The sequence below is a fragment of the Cynoglossus semilaevis genome, chromosome 13 (genome assembly GCF_000523025.1).
Source record: "Cynoglossus semilaevis isolate Cse_v1.0 chromosome 13, Cse_v1.0, whole genome shotgun sequence".
NCBI classification, from domain to species: domain Eukaryota; kingdom Metazoa; phylum Chordata; class Actinopteri; order Pleuronectiformes; family Cynoglossidae; genus Cynoglossus; species Cynoglossus semilaevis.
Window position 1 is genome coordinate 14,138,290 of NC_024319.1, and position 7,525 is coordinate 14,145,814.

The following is a 7,525-nucleotide window of genomic DNA, read 5'->3' on the forward strand; positions in this document are numbered from 1 at the left end:
ATCCACATTTCCGTATTAGAAAATTATAAATGTTATTTTTGGATATGCATGTGTAGTTTCGGATTAAGTTCTTTGAAATTTTCTAAACTATGCTCTGTAAAAGTTCTCTACACATTGTTTTGTCTGCATGCTTTCTGTTTACACTTCTGCTTCAGCAACAGTGTTGCTCAAGTTAAACTGTTAAAATAGTTGAGTCTCTCTGCATAAAGTTATCCACACCTCTAGAGCAGTCATTTTCTTCTAAGACAGTAAAGGCATCACTGATATTAACATTTGACTGATGGCAGCTTACAAGATGGAGCTCCAGAGCATGTTTTACTTTACACTGATATTTAATCAGCACAATTGTCCAATTACATCAAGCTAACACACCAATGTTGAAAAAGTCCTTTAGTATACAGCACATTTACACTTTGGTTTTTCAATTGAGTGACTTTTCCAGTAAGTTAAAAGGAATTTAGTCCTTTGCTTCCCTCTACTTGGTTTCCATGTCCCAATTCTTAATATTGTGTAAAAATCCAACAAGGATCAAGATAGCGTGCTTAGCTTTGCTCCTTTCTCCTTCACATTAGTCCTGCTTTCTACTACTTTGCATCAGATCAAGGTGAAGCTGTCAGCATTAGACTAGTGGAGTTAACTGTGATGTGCATACTCAGTAGAGGTTTAGTAAGATGAGAATGTTTGTTTTCCTTTTACAGCCGTACATGTCCACAATTCTGATGTTTTCACTCCCATTACAAACAATGGCACCTTTATTTTTGTATGTTATGTTGTGGGGTTTTTTTTTTTAAGACACTTGACGTTTTTCCAGTTTGTGTTGATAATGCGCAGTTGCCCTCCTCACATGTACACATGTAATAAAAGTACATGTAGTAATCCACCGTTAGTCCTGACAAAGGGATTGTCCACTGGTTCCTGGAATAGACTTGTAAAAGTGGAAACACCAAAAGTAGAGAAAACAAAGAGGAACACTCTGCTTTTCCCCTCTTGCTGTGCTTTTGGTGTCAGAATCCTCTGGGGGTATCCAATTATGACGCCCTTGAGAGAATGACAGCACTTGGATTTCTGTCAATATGGGCTTCAGGTAGTGTTTCTCAGTAACACTTTGAATAATTGATGGCACAGAGAATGTGGTGATCGTGGGGGTAGTTAACATTCACTTTCATGTATGATAATGGGAAAAGAGAAATGAGGGAGTTTAACACAGTTGCTGCTTAAGTGAAGTTTGTGATCAGGAGACTCTGAGATAAGACCCATTGAAATGTCAAATGTACCTCAAGGGATTGGACTAAAAATGAAGAGGGTGTTCGGGAGGGACCAGGAAATCACGGGCTTCACTCAAGACAAGTGTAAATAATTAAGAGGAGGCAGACGAATGAAGATGATTCCTCTGGTGAGAGCTTGATCCTTCTTCCACTGATGGCCCTCTGGGCTTTTCTTTTTTTTCTCGACCACTGCAAATAGACATGAAGGCAATGGATGACGCCTTCAGCGGTTTTTGCAAATCGATCAGAGAATTGTCTCGCCGTCTGGTTCCAGCATAGATCCCATGGTATGAAGTCTGGCCAACAAGAGGTTTGAAAAAAGTCCAGAAAGGAGGACTGACTGAAGGAGGTTACACAGAAATCAAACATCCGATTGTTAGCCTTTCAAAATTCTTTGGGTGTCATACACACATTTCAAATGAATCCTTAGTTTTGGCATCTTCTCTAAGTCTCAGCTAATACCTATTTATTGTCTTCTAATATTTGCTGATGTTTTCAGTTCAAGTATATTGATCAATTTCTCAGGGAAAATTGTGAAATGTAGTGGTGAGTTCTTGATTGGCCGAAAACACATAGCAAGCTCTTTAAAATGTGGTCAAGCTTTCTACCCTGTCAGTAAATTGTGGGAACAGTTTCCAGAACTTCCATTGGCACTGGCTGTCAACTCAGGCTTACTTTGACATCAATCAAGATCAGCCAGCAAAGTTCAAGTATAAACCAGGCTCTAATCTGCAGGGATTTTGGATGAGGACGGAGTAAAGTCATCTGACATGGGGTGACAATCGATGGCCTCTGTGACAGGACAACCCGTCACTTATCTGAACTCTGCAGGTGATGAGGTCAAAGCCGCCCATCCCTTGAGCATAGCCTGAGTGGCGTTGATGACGAAGAGGGTCCCAACCTCCCCTGACAGGCACGTCTCATTTCGGATGCCATCCTGCCCCCTCCCCTTTCTTTGTGCCATGGCACAGTGCCGACCACTCAGAGAATGAGACCACACTATAGAGACAGCTGGCAGTTGACACACTAATCCAAGGAGTGAGGGACTATAGGGACCATTGATTTTCTATTCTTAGTCAAAGACAAGGCAGACATGACTTCTCTCCAGCAAAGGGACGTTAATGGACTTTTTAAAATTTTGCAAAGCTGATCCCTTGGAGCCGGTCTGTTTTGCCACTGCATGGCCTTGAAAAATACTGAAATTCCCAGCTTCTTATTTGTGACAAATTTCTTTTCAACAGCTCATCCTAGGCAAGGTGTCTATTAATTATACACGACACTTGTCTGGTCAGGAACATATGAGACATCGACATTGGTTTGACTGATTAAGGTATGAAGCTGGCGAAATGTTTTCTTAAGATGTGTTTTGGCCGTAACACAGTACACACAGTAATATCCTCAAGGAGAATAAAGTCATTTTATTTGCTGATTGGCCCTTTAGTCAATAAGGTGAATATTAACAGATACATATAAAATTTAGTTGTGCACAAGGTGTCTGTCAAAGAAAATATCATCACTAGAATGGCTCGCATAAGTTAAGTACCATAACATTCATCCAGTGTCTACAGTGTGAAAATGACTGGAAAAGCCAACATTTCCACTTCTGCCGAGTAAATGGATGACGAGAAGTGGACAAGAGGCTGTTAAAAAAAACAAAAAAACCATGGCTGCTGTTGCTTCTGAAGAAAGAACATTACCACAGCCATGGCATCGCTTCAGCACAACTATTATGGAGTTGTTTCACAACATTGGTTACAATGTTTTTGCTAAACATTGTTGGCTTTTTACACAACAACTTGCCAGTTCCTGTCTGAGCACGTAGCGCGTATAATTCCCTTTTTTTATCAAAATTGGATGTGAGACGTTCTTTCTCCTTAACTTATTGTTTGAATCTATTTTTAGTTATAAAAGTTAAACATTATGTTATTGGCTCTGAACTAACATAACTAACTGAGAACTGTCAGGGTTCAGATTTATGTTCATGTCATTCAGAAGCAGAACACCAAGATGATGACATTAGGGAAATGAAATGCATTGTTGTTATTTATGTATTGCCACAATCATTTATTAATCATTTTATTATTTTGATTATTGGCTACACAATCGTAATCCATTCTATTTGTGAGGCACCCAGAGATTCCTACATTCCCATTCCAGACAGCTGGACAATGACAGAGACTAACTGCAAGGATGACATTAACAAATGAAAAATTCTTAACTTCAGAATTTTTCTCTCTGGCCAAAACAACTGCATTTTTATAAAATTCCCTACAAAGCTGCCAAAAAGTCAAGAAACAGTCTGAATACTGCATGTTGGTTTTGTCAGCAACAGGTGAAGAAAGCAAAATATTGTCAGTGACAACAAGAAAACCATTTTTGGTTTTCATCCTACAGTGAACATCAACTTTATTATTGGTTAGTTTACAGTTATGATTGAATTGTCATCCCTTTGCATGACAACAATATTGTGTTGTGGCTTCATCTTTGTTCACTGCAATTTTTAGGTCTTGCACTGCTTGGGGAATTGAAGCATTTTTAGCTTCTTTCTACACTAGGGAGACCTGCATTTTACACCCACCTGAAAACGAGTCCATTGACTCCACCTCTGTGTCCTTTGGGAATTGTTTTTTCAATTAGTACCAAATTTCTTTTAATCCCATTTCCAATTTGCTGCAATGACACGAACATGGTCAACCATTGGAAATCTAATTAGTTTTTTCCTACATGTAGGGTCAAACAAAAAGTGCTTTAAAAGAGAACTGTTTTTTTTTCTTCTCCTTTTTAGTGTATTGAGCCTAATATTCACCAACTCCAGGAAGTTCTGTTTTCTGGAGTTCATATGCTGTTCTCTAATGTTATTGGAGAGAAAACTCTGGGGAGATGGAGAGAGCTTAGAGAGAAAAACAGCTCAGTGCCTGTGGTGATGAGCTGCGTGATTTGTGTCATGGGACTGCAGGGAGATCTGATGAACCTTCAGAGTTTTTGGGAGGAACAATCAAGTAACAATGGACTGTTTGTCTACTACTGCAACCCTGTTTATGTCATGTGTTGTTTTTCCTTCTGTCTTAATACATTCCCATTAAGTTGTTGTCACCAAAATGACACTTTATTATACATGTATACCAGTCTAGAAAAGCTCATTTTTAATCTATTTTAATAATTAGGGTATTTTTTGCATAATGCACTTCTTATTTTAGGAGTTTTTAAAATAAATCACATAATGATGATTTTTGTTTTACAGTAAGATTTGCATGTGAACCGGTGGGAGGTATAAACCATTCAGTAGCTAATAAAAGCAAATTGATTAATTTCTAATCTATCTGCTGTGCCATCAATGATGTTGGGGAATATTCCGATGTGATGCGGTGCTAGGATTATCTTCAGCCTTTTAGCAAAAAATAAATGTCCCAGGAGTGGACAGGTGCTTACATTGCAATGGAGTTGATTGACGATAAAAATTGGACTTGAGATTTTAAGTGTAATTTTTTTTTTATGGGGCCATTATCCCCAGCCAAGTGGGGACTTGGGAACATAAAATTTTACCTGCCAGGGTTTATGTTCAAATTTAAATGACTCTGTTCTAATTTGTGTGCACCAATAAAGGAGCAATATTCTCTTGTTATTAAAGCTTCAGTCCTGCATTAATGCACCAAACGCTCATTGTATAACATTTTTATACTGTATGTGAATGCATTTTATCTATTCACAGATGCATTGCAGTTGGCTAATTCAAATTAATGTCATATACTTAAAATATAGGCCATTACTCCCAGAAACCTTGTCCTACAAAGTTGCCCAAGAGCAAATGTCTCCCAGATGACCCGACAAGTCCAGTTCATTCGAAACAAAACATTCCCTGTTGTCCACACCCGTGAACACAGGCAGCAATCATGGGCTGGGATGACCAGTGGCTTATGGCCATTCAACAGCTGTCACAGCATCAGCTGTTCACTCCCTCCCCTAGAGTCAGAGCTGGGTGCAAACAAAGTCAGGATTCCACGTAGAAGGTTTTGTCTTTAAACCAGTTCTGTCAGTAACTACATTAACTTCCCCATGATGTTGTTGAATAACAACAACTACAGTCAGACAACAATGGCAGCACACAGTCATCATCCTGGCACAGGAACTTGTTTGGCATGGTAAAATGCTTTGTTTGCACATAGTGAAATTAACATGACTTATTTGTTTGTGCAGTTAATTTATAGGCTACGGTTAAGGTCACATTACACGTGAAATATGAAACTTCAAATGAGAGGTTACAGTGGTTTTCAGTTATGTTTGCAGACCTGTTGTTTATAAAACCAAAACGTTGCTATTTGTTAATTCCATTTTGATAGTGTTTGAAGTTTGGTTTACGAATGTCTTGTACTCTAAAAGGTATATGTTCTTGTCCTGAGTCTAAGATTTCCATCTGACAGTTGGAACATTTTTTGCCAAGGGCTAAGAAATGTGTTTGTTTATCACAAACCCTGAGCCTTCTTCTGATGTAGGCAACGCCTTTTAAATGGAAACATGGCCCTGTGCCGTGGCAGATTGGACTAACCGGTTCCACCATAAGCACCTGTTTTTTTTTGGTCACCCTTGTAGTCCATTACGTCAACAATGACATGCAAATGTCCCTGTGTACACTAGCTTTGCTGCTCTGATATTTTTTACAACTGTTGTAAGATGTGAGAGCGTATCTTGCAAACCTAGTAATGGTGCTTTGGTAGTGGTGGTGTATGGTGATGATGTCAGTATGAGGCCTCACACACACACACATTTAAATATTAATTTCTTTATTTTATTTTTTTTTATTCGTTCTGTCTTTTCCTTACACTGAATGTGTCTTTTTTGGGCTTTCACTTTTTCTAATAATCACATCTAAAGACTGTATGTGACACACTTAACTTTTATATATGGAGCTACCTCTACTGTATCATGACACAAATTTTATTTGGGTCAAATTCCTTTTTTTAATCATTCAAGTTCGCTAATCACTTATTTCGCTTTCTTGCTAATGGCGAAACACTGCAATGGCAAATCAACAAAAATCAAAAAAATGTTCTGGTCAAATGGGCATAAAGTTTATGCATCCATTGCCCTGTGGTGTCATACATGTTACACTCTCTTGTATAACACATACTATTCAACACAAGCTGCAGGGCCTCACCAATCCTCACATTGTTTGCACTGCAATCATTATCCCAACAGCTTTTCTCCTGCATCAGATTAAACCGGGGGAAATCCTGCAGTCCTCGTTCATGCAAAATCATGTCTCTGCCTTATGTGTGAACCATTTAGCACCAAGTCTAAAATGTTTAAGACTAATCTGCGTGACATATGACGGGATTGTCAGAAAGCCGCCCATCAAGGTCACAATGCACTTAGCAGCTACTGTTGGAACAGAGGACATCGTAGTCTGACATTTGTTTCCACGAATCCCTCCGTCATTACTCTGTCAGGATTGTCCCTCAGAAGTCATACAGATCTGAAAAACATTTATTGTCAAGGTTTTGCTTGGATCACCTGCAAAAGAAATTGTATATATCACAGATTTTAGGCTTTAGCCCTTTTTTTCTTTTCTTTGAGAATTATTCAAACAGGTTTTATTTTGAGAACACTTCATTTGAAAAGTGTCCTCGGATGTAAAGTCAGAGTTCTTGCTGTAATCACGTCAAGCCTGGTGTAATCGCTGACCTTTCTGACTGTTGTCAGCTTCCACTGCCCATGTTTACCTAGAACGTAGTTACGTCATTATGCAAATCCAATCATCTTCTGCCTAATAATAGCAAACAGATGATTCACATCCTGTATACCTGCTTATTTATTTCATGTGCGTCAGTATGTGGTGCCAGGTGTCACATGGAGCAAATGCACATTAACAGCTCTAATTATAGTTGGGTTATGATTTTGCATTTATGGCTACATTTGCAGGGTGACACAAATAAATCAATGAATAATTGTAAAACTCGTCATTTATATATTTAATATTATTATAATTCAAATATAATTTAAAAAATCTAATTAACATGAAAACTGAGCTCAGAAGAATTATATCAGTGGAGAACAATGCAAATGAAACATTTGAAGATAGATGTGTTCTGTTTACATCACGTCCATAAATATGAACCACCAGTGTTAGCAACTTAATATACAACATCACAGGCCCTGTTTATCTTAGCATGGTATATACTGAGATAAACAAGGTATTTAAATTTGAATAAGATTATCTGTCTATTTGTCCACCAAAGCCACAGTATGTACCACAACAAACGACA

General features: G+C 38.3%; 1 protein-coding gene across 3 annotated transcripts in view; it reads left to right on the forward strand.

Moving 5' to 3' along the window:
• The window catches only part of sema6cb (semaphorin 6Cb), an 88,412-nt gene that overhangs the window by 13,762 nt on the left and 67,125 nt on the right, over positions 1-7,525 (forward strand). The gene's annotated exons all lie outside the window — the stretch shown is intronic.